Here is an 8082-nt window from a genome sequence, read left to right on the forward strand (position 1 = left end):
AAATTGCTAAAAGCCTTTGAAACATATAATTATTGAATCTACACAATAAAGCTACCATGGATCAAGATCGCATATCAGTCCATAATATGTTATTTAACACCAGCTGCCACTGATTTTCAGAATTATCCTCACCATTCCTTTTAACCACTTAGTGGCTAGAATACAGTCCAATGTCCCGCACCAGCTGATTCTAGGTTGTAGCAGAAGGTTCCAATACTCATTTCAAACTGAAATACTTTTATATTTGTAGATAGACAGACTTGGATTTGTATGTGGGGTTGTGTCTCTTATCCCTTGACACTTAGATGATATTGTGTCTAACAAAACAGGGCCGATTACCAGAATTAGAGGGTATGTCTCACCTCACCGTACCCAGGTGTTGGGGTTACCGCTCTGCAGATGGCCGTGACCGGTCACCGAGGAAATTCCCCCGTTGCTGTTAACCGCATGCAGTTTGGTACCCCTCCGTATAGTACCCAGCTGTGGCGGTATATCGCGGAGGTGCTCCCTGTAGAGGCCGCCCGGCTTTCCCTTGCCGGAACCTGTGGATCTTACTGCGGGTTGTACTTATGTCATACGGCACTCCGCTCACGGCAGCACGCCGCTGGTTTTATCCTTTTTGCTGGAGCCGTCTGACCTCTCTTCACCCAAGCAGTTGGGGCTTTGTAGTTTAGAGCTGATCCTCCAGGCGCACGGCCGGGATGTCTGTCACGTAGTTCAATTGAAGATTGTTTCAAAGGCACCTAGCAGAGTGCCCTTAACGCGTTTCTCCGTTATGAAGTTGTAACGGTTTCATCAGAAGGTAACCATGTATGCTGAGCACACCTCTATTTAAAAGGAGTCTCCTCCAATCGTTGTTTTTCATTCATTATCAGTGGCAGGTGTGTTTCAAGTGTATACAGGTATATGCATTTTGTGGTCGGCTAATTAACTAGATCACATAATATTACCGGGACCAAATCCCGCAAAAGTTCTTATTAAAACATTATACATAATAATAACATCTTTAACAAGAAGGATATCACATAAACATTGAATTATTCCTTATATTTTAATTGATTATTACAATTTTTCTATTTAATTAATACGTGGCAACACGTATTAATTAATGGCAACACGTGAGAAGATTAACATCCTCTTTATAGATCTTTAAGTATATATAAATTACCATCCAGGCCAGCATAAATAGAATATGATGCATGTTTTTAGAAATAAGGGCGAGAGTCCATATGAGAAATACTGGTTAGAATTTAATTTGTTGTATAGAACCCATCCTAGAAGTGGAAGGACTATTGTAAAATATTAAATAAAAAATGAATAGATATGCTCAAAGAATAATAATAAAAATTATATATGACCTAAGTGTATGTGGTTGATTATGGTCAGATGTGGGACTAGAACCCAGGTCGATTTGTTGGTAGTCCGTGTATTTCTTCATGAGGCTATGCCTGTAGTGGCTGGCCTGGATGGTAATTTATATATACTTAAAGATCTATAAAGAGGATGTTAATCTTCTCACGTGTTGCCATTTGCTATGTATTAATTAAATAGAAAAATTGTAATAATCAATGAAAATATAAGGAATAATTCAATGTTTATGTGATATCCTTCTTGTTAAAGATGTTATTATTATGTATAATGTTTTAATAAGAACTTTTGCGGGATTTGGTCCCGGTAATATTATGTGATCTAGTTAATTAGCCAACCACAAAATGCATATACCTGTATACACTTGAAACACACCTGCCACTGATAATGAATGAAAAACAACGATTGGAGGAGACTCCTTTTAAATAGAGGTGTGCTCAGCATACATGGTTACCTTCTGATGAAACCGTTACAACTTCATAACGGAGAAACGCGTTAAGGGCACTCTGCTAGGTGCCTTTGAAACAATCTTCAATTGAACTACGTGACAGACATCCCGGCCGTGCGCCTTGAGGATCAGCTCTAAACTACAAAGCCCCAACTGCTTGGGTGAAGAGAGGTCAGACGGCTCCAGCAAAAAGGAAAAAACCAGCGGCGTGCTGCCGTGAGCGGAGTGCCGTATGACATAAGTACAACCCGCAGTAAGATCCACAGGTTCCGGCAAGGGAAAGCCGGGCGGCCTCTACAGGGAGCACCTCCGCGATATACCGCCACAGCTGGGTACTATACGGAGGGGTACCAAACTGCATGCGGTTAACAGCAATGGGGGAATTTCCTCGGTGACCGGTCACGGCCATCTGCAGAGCGGTAACCCCAACACCTGGGTACGGTGAGGTGAGACATACCCTCTAATTCTGGTAATCGGCCCTGTTTTGTTAGACACAATATCATCTAAGTGTCAAGGGATAAGAGACACAACCCCACATACAAATCCAAGTCTGTCTATCTACAAATATAAAAGTATTTCAGTTTGAAATGAGTATTGGAACCTTCTGCTACAACCTAGAATCAGCTGGTGCGGGACATTGGACTGTATTCTAGCCACTAAGTGGTTAAAAGGAATGGTGAGGATAATTCTGAAAATCAGTGGCAGCTGGTGTTAAATAACATATTATGGACTGATATGCGATCTTGATCCATGGTAGCTTTATTGTGTAGATTCAATAATTATATGTTTCAAAGGCTTTTAGCAATTTATGCATATGATGATGCTATGATAGTTTTAAAAGTTTTTTAAAATAAAATAAAAATGTTTAAAATCTTTTTGCGCTCTCTCACATAAGTGATTTCTTTTTTTGGTTCGAAATTGGTATACACTTCAGGATACTGAGTAGGAGCTGCATTTAGATTTTAAGTGGTGGTGAATAGCTAAATTCATTGGATATTACATATGAATATTTAGCTGCGCCTGAATTTATATACACACACGGACATAGGCGGGTCCACAATTAAAGTTGGCCCGGTGCGTTTGTGTGTTTGTGTAATTATATTGTGTATCTTTTATCTGAAGTTTTTTGGGCAGCAGTACACAATGGCAACACGTGAGAATATTGAGGAAAGGAATACAAGGAGAAACCTCCTATTGACTAATACCTTGAGTAGAGAGAATACTTCAGGGGAGGCCAACCCATTGGATATGCATCATTTGTTTTTTAGATTGGAAACACTACTCATGACAGAGACACGTCATTGGTTAGACAAAATGCTTTTGCTAAAATATAAAAAAGAGAAAATGATTCCAAGGGGTCTTAGAATATATAAAACATGCTCATTTAAGGACAATGCGGATCTAGAGGAGAAATGGAATGCAACACTTGATAGTTGTTCCCTTTCTCTAATAGATCTTCTTATTGTATATCGGGATACAAAGGTAAAGGAGGTAGCTGAGGAGATCGAGAAAATACAGAGTCTATTGAAACCCTACAATGTAAGAGCAGATTTTAAGGACTCTGAATATAAACTTAATCAGAAAATTGAAACTTTTGAACAGCAGCTGATATCGACAAAAAACCAAAAACTGACTAGAGATAAACAGGATTATGAAAGAAATGAAGTAAGATCCTATAATAGAAGATTTAGAAACCATCCAGGACAGGAACTGTCAAACATATATCCTAAGGGAAATTATGGGTTTAGAAATAAGCCAAATAGGAGAAATAAGAATGGTGAGCAATGTAATGACAAAGAGTCAACTGAAGTAAGAAATGATCCATCAGGATACCCAAATCATAAAAACCCCCTAAAAAAACGGGATTCACAAATGAACCCCAGGGCTATTCGTCCTAATGTAGAGTATAATTATAGGGGGGCAAGACCGAAGACGAGGGAACAGACCCCTAATACAAATAAAGAAAATCTGGGTGCCTCCTCTGGGTCCTCTTTTTTAGAGAAAGATCTATACCCCATCTGGAAAGGTCGAAACAGGTTCGCAGTGTTGAGCCAGGATTCGCCCAAAAGAAAGGGTTTCGAAACAGAGGATGCAGAGGAGGAAGCAAGAAATGTCACCAAAAGTGCAAGAAAAGACTGAGAAATAGAGGTCTGTTTAATCTGTCATCTAGAGTATTAAGTGAAAGTGAGAAGGCTGTGATTGCGAAGGGTCTTAAATTTGCTCCTACACAGGAACCAAATTTATTTGAGCTCTTCATTGAGTTAAATAGGTTCACTAGAGATTTATGTAGACAGCGGTACTTTGCAAACAAAGTGTTAAAAGAAACAAATCAGTATCCTATTCTTTTAGATGGAGCAGATCAGGCAGCACTAAAGATACTTGTGGAATTAGAGCAGGAGGGTAACGAAACAGTGAAACTCATTGATGTAAAACGGGAAAATAAGACCATATTCAGGAAAAAATCGGAATTTTACCCGATGCAACATAAAAGCGGTATGATAGAAACTTTCTATACCCTAACTCTAGATGGTTTAAAAGAGATCTGTGATAAAGATAAAGAGAAAAATAGAAATAGTAAAAAGAGGGATAACCTTCACAAAAGAGAAAGAAATGCACTTAGAAAATTAATGGAGGACAAATCTATCATAATCAAGAATGCGGATAAAGGAGGGGGCACAGTGGTGCAGGATAAGAGCGCATATGAAGAGGAAGCCTATAGACAACTTAATAATAAAAAAATTTACTCTAAATTAACATATAATCCAACATCTGCCTTTGTAGGTGAATTCAGGATGCTCCTTGATGAGGCATGTGCAGATGGGGCGATATCCAGACATGAATATCATTTTTTATTTAATTCACACCTTGTAATACCCACTTATTATCATTTGCCCAAAATTCACAAATCCCTCACCGCACCACCTGGGCGTCCTATTATTTCTGGTATTGGGTCCCTCACCGCAAATTTATCATTGTTTATTGATTCTTTTTTACAGCCACATGTGACCACACTCAGGTCATACATCAGAGACTCGATGCACTTTTTAAATTTATTGTCGTCTGTAGTATGGCAGGATAATTATATCTTTATTACGTGTGATGTAGAGTCACTATACACGAATATTCCACACAGAGGAGGAGTAGAGGCGATAAAAAGCTTCCTTCTCCGAGATGATGACCTGAGTGAGGCCAGACGTAAGTTTGTTTTGGATGCTATCACTTTCACTCTTACTCACAATTATTTTATCTTTAATGCACAATTTTATTTACAGATCTTGGGCACTGCCATGGGCACCAGGTTCGCCCCTAGCTTTGCCAACTTGTATATGGGCCTGTTTGAAGAGACTCTTGTTTGGTCAGGCCCATATGGGGCGGACCTGGTGCTTTATGGCAGATATATAGATGATATGTTTTTTATCTGGGAAGGGGATTTTAGTTCGGCCAAGCTGTTTGTGGAATATCTAAACACAAATCAGTTTGGATTGAAACTCACGAGCACTATACACTGCACAAGCATTTCTTTTCTGGATATTGCCATAAAAATTGATAATGGTAATATTACCACCTCGACATACAAAAAGGAGGTGGACTGTAATAAATTTCTAAATTATTCCAGTTGCCACTATCAACCTTGGCTTAAGAATATACCAAGAAGTCAATATATGAGACATAGACGGAATTGCTCAGATATTATAGACTTCGAGCAGCAAGCACAGAACCTTACGATTGCACTCCTTGAACAGGGGTATCCTGAAGACACTTTGGAGGAAGCGGAAAGGCAGGCTAAATCAAAAGATAGGGATTCTCTTCTAACATTAAACAATAAAAATAAGAGTATTGATAGGGCGAACACTGAGATGAGGTTTATTACTAAATTTAACTCTAGCTCAAGTGAAATTAAAAATTTATTAAAAAAGAATATGTCCATTCTAAAGGCGGATAAAATACTAGCACCACTACTGGAAATAGAACCTCAGATTGTATTTAAGAAAGCGAGGAGTCTTCAGAGTTTCCTGACACCCAGTCACTATGTGGGTTCTATTCCAATTAAGAAAACAAAAAAGACTTGGCTCAGCTCTATCCCACGAAAAGAAGGCTGCTATAGATGTAGACGATCGGGATGTATGACTTGTGAACATATAGGATATAACAGTACACAATTTTATTCGAATACATATAATACGGTTTTTGAAATCAAGGGTTATATTGATTGTAATACCACATATGTAATTTATCTTATAACGTGCATATGTGGAGTTCAATATGTGGGACGTACCACTCGTAAATTGAATGTAAGGTTTTTAGAGCATAGGCGCAATATAATTAAAGGGATGAGGTCACATTCATTGTCTACACATATCCAGAATAAGCATAAGGGCAATATGGATGGTGTGACAATACAGGGAATTGAGCATGTTCCAGCCACAGATCGAGGAGGGGACAGGTTCAATTATCTCTGCAAGAGGGAGGCTTTTTGGATTTTTTCATTGGGCTCCTTGTCTCCCCTTGGTCTCAACGACAATATAGAAATGAACAATATATGATATAGGATTGATAAAGGTTAAAAGTAGTAGGTCCTTCATGGTGATATGAGGGGATTTTTTCCTTGTGGTTTCTTCTGTTTTTTCTTTCTCCTCCATAGAATATACATATAGATACCCTTCACAAGACCTCCCGAAATAGGAGGGGATATAATTGTTAATTTGATCCGAAGACGCTGTCTATCGATGTATTCATTATATAAATAGAATATGATGCATGTTTTTAGAAATAAGGGCGAGAGTCCATATGAGAAATACTGGTTAGAATTTAATTTGTTGTATAGAACCCATCCTAGAAGTGGAAGGACTATTGTAAAATAATAAATAAAAAATGAATAGATATGCTCAAAGAATAATAATAAAAATTATATATGACCTAAGTGTATGTGGTTGATTATGGTCAGATGTGGGACTAGAACCCAGGTTGATTTGTTGGTAGTCCGTGTATTTCTTCATGAGGCTATGCCTGTAGTGGCTGGCCTGGATGGTAATTTATATATACTTAAAGATCTATAAAGAGGATGTTAATCTTCTCACGTGTTGCCATTTGCTATGTATTAATTAAATAGAAAAATTGTAATAATCAATGAAAATATAAGGAATAATTCAATGTTTATGTGATATCCTTCTTGTTAAAGATGTTATTATTATGTATAATGTTTTAATAAGAACTTTTGCGGGATTTGGTCCCGGTAATATTATGTGATCTAGTTAATTAGCCGACCACAAAATGCATATACCTGTATACACTTGAAACACACCTGCCACTGATAATGAATGAAAAACAACGATTGGAGGAGACTCCTTTTAAATAGAGGTGTGCTCAGCATACATGGTTACCTTCTGATGAAACCGTTACAACTTCATAACGGAGAAACGCGTTAAGGGCACTCTGCTAGGTGCCTTTGAAACAATCTTCAATTGAACTACGTGACAGACATCCCGGCCGTGCGCCTGGAGGATCAGCTCTAAACTACAAAGCCCCAACTGCTTGGGTGAAGAGAGGTCAGACGGCTCCAGCAAAAAGGATAAAACCAGCGGCGTGCTGCCGTGAGCGGAGTGCCGTATGACATAAGTACAACCCGCAGTAAGATCCACAGGTTCCGGCAAGGGAAAGCCGGGCGGCCTCTACAGGGAGCACCTCCGCGATATACCGCCACAGCTGGGTACTATACGGAGGGGTACCAAACTGCATGCGGTTAACAGCAACGGGGGAATTTCCTCGGTGACCGGTCACGGCCATCTGCAGAGCGGTAACCCCAACACCTGGGTACGGTGAGGTGAGACATACCCTCTAATTCTGGTAATCGGCCCTGTTTTGTTAGACACAATATCATCTAAGTGTCAAGGGATAAGAGACACAACCCCACATACAAATCCAAGTCTGTCTATCTACAAATATAAAAGTATTTCAGTTTGAAATGAGTATTGGAACCTTCTGCTACAACCTAGAATCAGCTGGTGCGGGACATTGGACTGTATTCTAGCCACTAAGTGGTTAAAAGGAATGGTGAGGATAATTCTGAAAATCAGTGGCAGCTGGTGTTAAATAACATATTATGGACTGATATGCGATCTTGATCCATGGTAGCTTTATTGTGTAGATTCAATAATTATATGTTTCAAAGGCTTTTAGCAATTTATGCATATGATGATGCTATGATAGTTTTAAAAGTTTTTTAAAATAAAATAAAAATGTTTAAAATCTTTTTGCGCTCTCTCACA

This window comes from Pseudophryne corroboree, chromosome 6 (assembly GCF_028390025.1).
Source record: "Pseudophryne corroboree isolate aPseCor3 chromosome 6, aPseCor3.hap2, whole genome shotgun sequence".
NCBI classification, from domain to species: domain Eukaryota; kingdom Metazoa; phylum Chordata; class Amphibia; order Anura; family Myobatrachidae; genus Pseudophryne; species Pseudophryne corroboree.